We start from the raw sequence: 6,464 nt of genomic DNA on the forward strand, positions 1-6,464 counted from the left end.
ATTTAAATGATCCCGTAGGGGGCGGGAATCATATAAATTAGGCGCGTTCCCGCGCCGAGCGTAGAGCGCATGCTCCGTCGGGAAACTTTCCCGATGTGCATTGCGGTAAATGACGTCGCAAGGACGTCATTTGCTTCAAAGTGAACGTGAATGACGTCCAGCGCCATTCACGATTCACTTGCGCAAACTACGTAAATTTTTAATTTCGCGACGCGGGAACGACGGGTATACGTAACATTGGCTGCCCCTAATAGCAGGGGCAGCCTTATGCGAAAACCTCCGTACGCAAACGACGTAAACTGCGTACGCAGGGCTCGCGTAACGTTGTGAATCGGCGTTAGTATGCAATTTGCATACTATACGCAGAGCACAACGGGAACGCCACCTAGCGGCCATCGCAAGAATGCAGCCTAAGATATGCGGGCATAAGAGCCTTATGCCACGCATATCTTAGGCTGCAGTCGGCGTAACGAGGTTCCTGAATCAGGAGCATTCGTTACGCCGGCTCAAGTAAGCAATTGCGCTGCGTAACTATGGTTACGCAGGCGCAATTGCTCTCTGACTTTCCCACTGGAGTGAATGTAACAGATTTTTATGGGCGGATTGCAGGCACTATTTTTAACACTATAGCGCCTGCAATACGCTCCAGTGTGAAAGGGGTCTCAATGTGAAGGGAACTTTAGGAGCTGTGTATTCAACGCTCCTAAAGCGCTGCAAAGAGGCTGCTTACAGGACTTTTTTTGACGCCCTGCCAGCGCAGCGCCACAGTGTGAAAGCACTCGAACTTTCTAATTGGGATTGCAGATGCAGCTTCTTTCAAGCGCTTTACAGGTGCTTTTTTTAACGCCTGAAAAACGCACCAGTGTGAAAGGGGTCTTAATGTAAAAGTAATCCTGACAGCTAAGAAGCTGCTGGATTACTTTGAACGTGGTGCCACCCTTACCAGGCTCTCCTGTGCGATCGGAGGGCCCGGTAAAGATGCGACCAGCAGCATCCGGTTCCTGGGACAGAGTGAGAGGAAATGATCTTTTCCTTCCACTGTGTGACATCAGAAACCGGAAGCCACAAGGATTTCATCACTTCCGTTCCCGGCTTGAATAAGCATCTGATCAAACCGATCTTGGTTTGATTAGATGCTTTGCAGGCCAGAGGAGAGATCTGGGGTTTAATAGACCCCAGATCTCTCCATGAAGAGGACCTGTCGTGGATATTGTTCATCCTTTATAGCTAATAGCAATAAAAAAGATTAAAACAACAACAACAAAAAAATATGAAAATAAAATAAATAACACAATTTAAAAAAATGTAAAAGTGCGCCTGTTCCCCCGTTCTCACACACAAATGCAAATGCGCATGTAGGTCATCCACGCATATGTAAACGGCGATCGCACCACACATGTGAGGTATCGCTGTGAACAGGTATCACTGTGAACATCAGAGTAAGGGAAATAATATAAACGCCCGACCTCTGGTGTAACTCTAAACTGGTAACCTGTAAAGGCTTTTAAAACGTCGCCTATGGATATTTTTAGGTACTGAAGTTTGGCGCTGTTTCACGGGCAGGCGGAATTTTGAAGGGTGACATGTTTGGTATCTATTTGCTTTGCAGAACATAATTTTTTTATATTTTACCAAACAATTATATTGTGTTTTTGTGCATTAAAATTCATTAAATGTGTATGTAAACATTGGGGCAGATCCACGTACATCAGCGTAATTTTGCGTTGGGCGTAGCGTATCTAAGATACACTACGCGACCGTAACTTACTTTTTGTTTTTCAAATCCACAAAGAATCCACGCCGTGAGTTACGGCAGCGTAGTGTATCTTTGGCGGCATAATGGCGCGGCATTCAAATCTCTGTGATGGGGGCGTGTTTTATGTAAATACGTCGTGACCCGGCGTAAACAACGTTTTTTTTTAACTGCACATGCGCCGTCCGTGGGGGTATACCAGTGCGCATGCTCGAAACTAACCCGGAACAAGCCAATGCTTCCGACGGTGACGTCATTCTAAGCAAATCCCTATTCGCGAACGACTTACGCAAACAACGTAAAAATTTCAAATTTCTACGCGGGAACGACTGCCATACTTAACATTGAGTACGCCTCATAACAGCAGCTTTAAATATACGCCAGAAAAAGCCGAACGCAAACGACGTAAAAAAATGAGCCGGCTGGACGTATGTTCGTGGATCGCCGTAACTAGCTAATTTGCATACTCAACGCGGAATTCGATGGAAACGCCACCTAGCGGCCGCCGAAAAATTGCATCTTAGATCCGACGGCGTACTAAGACGTACTCCTGTCGGATCGACCCGAGATGCCGTCGTATCTTGTTTTGAAGATACAAAACAAAGATACGACGCGGGAAATTTAAAATTACGCCGACGTATCAATAGATACGCCGGCGTAATTCTTTTGTGGATCTGCCCCATTGCGTTTGTAAAACTGCTGTGCAAATAACGTGTGACGTAAAAATATGCAAAACAATATGCAAAACACCCACCATTTTATTTACTAGAGCCTCTGCTTAAAAAATCTATAATGTTTGGGGGTTCTAAGTAGAAAACATTTTTTTAAGTTGTGGTTAAAGAGATTTATATTGTTTTTTTTTTTGAGTAATTTTGTGCAGGAGTACTAGCTATATTATATTATAAAATATTGGGATGGTCATTATTATTGCTACTACAACTCCTGTTGTTTTTTTTTTGTTTTTTTTACTACTACACTAGTCAGGAGCACTTTAAATTGACACTGAGGTCCTGAGATCTGAGATGCTGAAGTCTGAAAGCTACTGAAGGCAGAATGGTTTGCTGAAAAATGAAAATAAAAGTAAATTCCCTGCACTGATATCCCTTGTTCTCCGACAACTTCTGTTCACAACTCTCCTGTTACCTAATCTCTGATGTAGACATACCTTATGTTAAGGTCAATGGCATTAGAGAGGTCACCAGAAGGACCCATCAAAATGTTGTTATTAGGTCCCATGAACTGTTAAAATCCTACTGTCGCCACATGTGAGCTCACATGCGGCTCAAATGCGTCCCCGTTCACCGTTTTAGAAAAAGACTACGAGGAGAAACCAATCAAGAGTGCATAACTGGCAATCCTTGCCACATCCCAGAGAAAATTATATATATTTTTTTGGAAATGGGGTGCCCCTTTTAGGCCCCGTACACACTAGAGGATATCCGCCGGACCGTTTCCAGCGGATAATTCCTCTGCCGGATTTGGATCTGATGGCTGTACACACCATCAGATCGAAATCCGCGCGGAATACATCCGCGGTGACGTGTCGCGCCGTTGCCGCGACGATGACGCAGCGACGTGCGTGCCGCTGGAAGGTAAATACTTACACGCATGCGTGAAATCAATATGACGCATGCGAGGGAGGGGAGCGGACGGACTGATCCGTTAAGTCTGTACAGACGACCGGATCAGTCCGCTGGACTGGATTCCAGCGGATAGATTTCTTAGCATGCTAAGAAATTTTTATCCGCTGGAAATCCGTCGGCTGGAGAAATCTCCGCCGAAAAATGTCCGCTAGGCCGTACACACGACCGGATTTGTCCGCTGGAACTGATCCGCGGATCAATCCCAGCGGATAGATCCGGTCGTGTGTACGAGGCCTAAGGCCCCGTACACACGACCTGATCTATCCGCTGGGATTGATCCGCGGATCAGTTCCAGCGGACAAATCCGGTCGTCTGTACGGCCTATCGGATATTTATCCGCAGAGATTCGTCCGGCCGGTCCATTTCAAGCGGATAGAAATTTCTTAGCATGCTAAGAAATCTATCCGCTTGAATCGGGACCAGCGGATTGATCCGGTGGTCTGTACAGACTCACCGGATCAATCCGTCCACTCCCCTCCCTTGCATGCGTCGTAATGATTCGACGCATGCGTGGAAGTACTTACCTTCCAGCGTCGCGCACGTCGCCGCGTCATCGTCGCGGCGACGGCGCGACACGTCACCGCGGAGGAATTCCGCACGGATTTTGATCCGATGGTGTGTACACGCCATCGGATCCAAATCCGGAGGAGGAATCTCCGCTGGAAACGGTCCAGCGGACCGTTTCCAGCAGAGATCCGGTCGTGTGTACGGGGCCTAAGGGATTTTATGGGCAAGGAAAGTGAGCCGGAATGAAAGGGAGTATTGTCGTAAAAAATGCCCATAAAATTCCTAAAAGGAGCACCCCGTTCACCATTTTAGGTCCTATTTCAGCCCAAATTTTGGGCTAAATTCGGACCTGAAATTGACCAAAAGACGCACAATGCTCCTTTACAAATTCGCACTGGAGCCACAGTGGAAATATGTGAACCGGCTCCATAGAAACCTGGGCAAAATCTCCTGGGAACCCGCAGCCAATTGGCAATAGTGTGAACCCAGCCTTATACTGTACCTGCAATGGATTTTTTGAGGTACCACAGCCACAGCAATACAATATAAAAAATTTGGAGGTAATACACTCCCCTTTACTATTTCATCATATATACAATTTATCTAATCTGGCCTCCCATGAACTGTAGTTACTCCTCTGTTTGGACTATATATATACACACTAATGCAGCGTACACACGATCGGAAATTCCGACAACAAATGTTCGATGTGAGCTTTTTGTCGGAAATTACGACCGTGTGTGTGCTCCGACAAAAAAAATTTCAGAGGTGGTTCTCAATTTTTCCGCCAGCAAAAGTTCTTGTTGGAAATTTCCGACACACAAAAATCCTACGCATGCTTGGAATCATAGAACTTAATTTTTCTCGGCTCGTCGTAGTGTTTTACCTCACCACATTCTTGACATTCGGAATTTCTGACAACATTTGTGTGACCGTGTGTATGCAAGACAAGTTTGAGCCAAAATTCATTTGGAAAAAAATCCACTGTTTTATTGTCGAAATTTTCGATCGTGTGTATGCCACAGCATAGTACAGGACTTTTGGTGTACTTCCAGAAAGCACAATATAAACTTGGGATATAAAAGAGGTCTATGACTGGCGTAAGACCTAAAGCCCTAAAAGACCTAAAGCCGGCGCTCTAACCACCTGTCAGAGAAACATATTGGATTCTGAACACTAGATGGCAGCAAAGTTGTCAGTGGGAGCTGTCAAAGAAACCTTCAGCTGCAGACTGGCTGTCACATGACACGCACCACGTGATTTCCACATGACTTCCTGGCTGCCTATAAAGCTGAGCAGATTCTCAAAGGAAATTGCTGGTTTGTCTTCAGCTTCCTGTACCTGAGTTCCTGTTGACTGATTACCTGCTGTGACCCGGATTGACCCTGACCTACTCTGATCTTCTCCTGGACCCGACCTCGACCTTGTTTTATGGACTTTGTTCCTGCCTCCTGTGTTTGACCCTCTGCCTGTGACCGGGATTCACCTTCAGTCTCCTGTGCTTTGACCTTCTGCTTGTGACCCAGTTTTGCCTCCTGTCTCCAAGTGCCTTGACCTCCAGTCTATGACCTAGATTGTCTGCTTACCTGTGTTTGAGCCTCAGCCTGCTCTGAACTTTCTACCAGTCTTCTTCTGCTGGACCCTGATACCCATCGGTCTCAGCTCAAGTTCTACAGGACTTCCACTCAAGCTCTACCCTGCCTGCTGGTGGCTTGTGCCTCTTGGTGCCGTCCACCCTCTGTACCACCTCCAGGGGGCGTACTGCGCTTAGTCGCAACAGCGAACCGCTCTCGGCATACCACCATTGTAAGGGGGGAATTCTTCCTACTGATCACCAAATGTAGGGGCCATTTCTCTCATTGACCTCAATAAACTGATCTTAGTAAGAGTTCTGCAAGACCTGAAAATTATTTTAGTGGTTCCTACAGGATAAAAAGTTTGAGAAAGATTAAAAGGGGAAAGATCAACTTTAACAACTTCCCACCCGGCGTATAGCACAATGACGGCCGGGCGGGAACACTGTTGTTCTGGGAGGAAGTCATATGACGTCCTCCTAGAACGTGCCTCTCACACGGCCATGGGGCCATGCAGCGGCACAATCTGTCACTGGCTGTGTTTACCAGACACAGCCGATGACTAATCACTGTACTGGCCTTCTGGCAGTATCATGTGATCACTGTGACCAATCACAGTAGATCACATGACAGTTGTAAACAATGGATGGCTTCCTTTCATGCCATCCATTGTACACAATTGTGTTGCTAGCTGTGGTTGATCACAGTTATCACATGGTACAGACAGGGACAATCACAGCCCATCTGTATCATGTGATTAGCTTTGGTCAATCACAGCTAATCACAACAAAAGACACTAAATGAACCACATTCAGTAAAAATGGTTGCTTATACCAATGCAATTCACTGGTATAAGCAATTATAATGTGTAAAAAAAAGAACAAAGTGTAAAGCCCCGTACATGTTCTCTATCTAAACTCCGACAGAATTCCTCGGAATTTCCAGTGGAAAAAATCTGATGGGGCATACACGTCTGACTTTTTCCAT

This window comes from Rana temporaria, chromosome 4, assembly GCF_905171775.1.
Source record: "Rana temporaria chromosome 4, aRanTem1.1, whole genome shotgun sequence".
Classification (NCBI taxonomy): domain Eukaryota; kingdom Metazoa; phylum Chordata; class Amphibia; order Anura; family Ranidae; genus Rana; species Rana temporaria.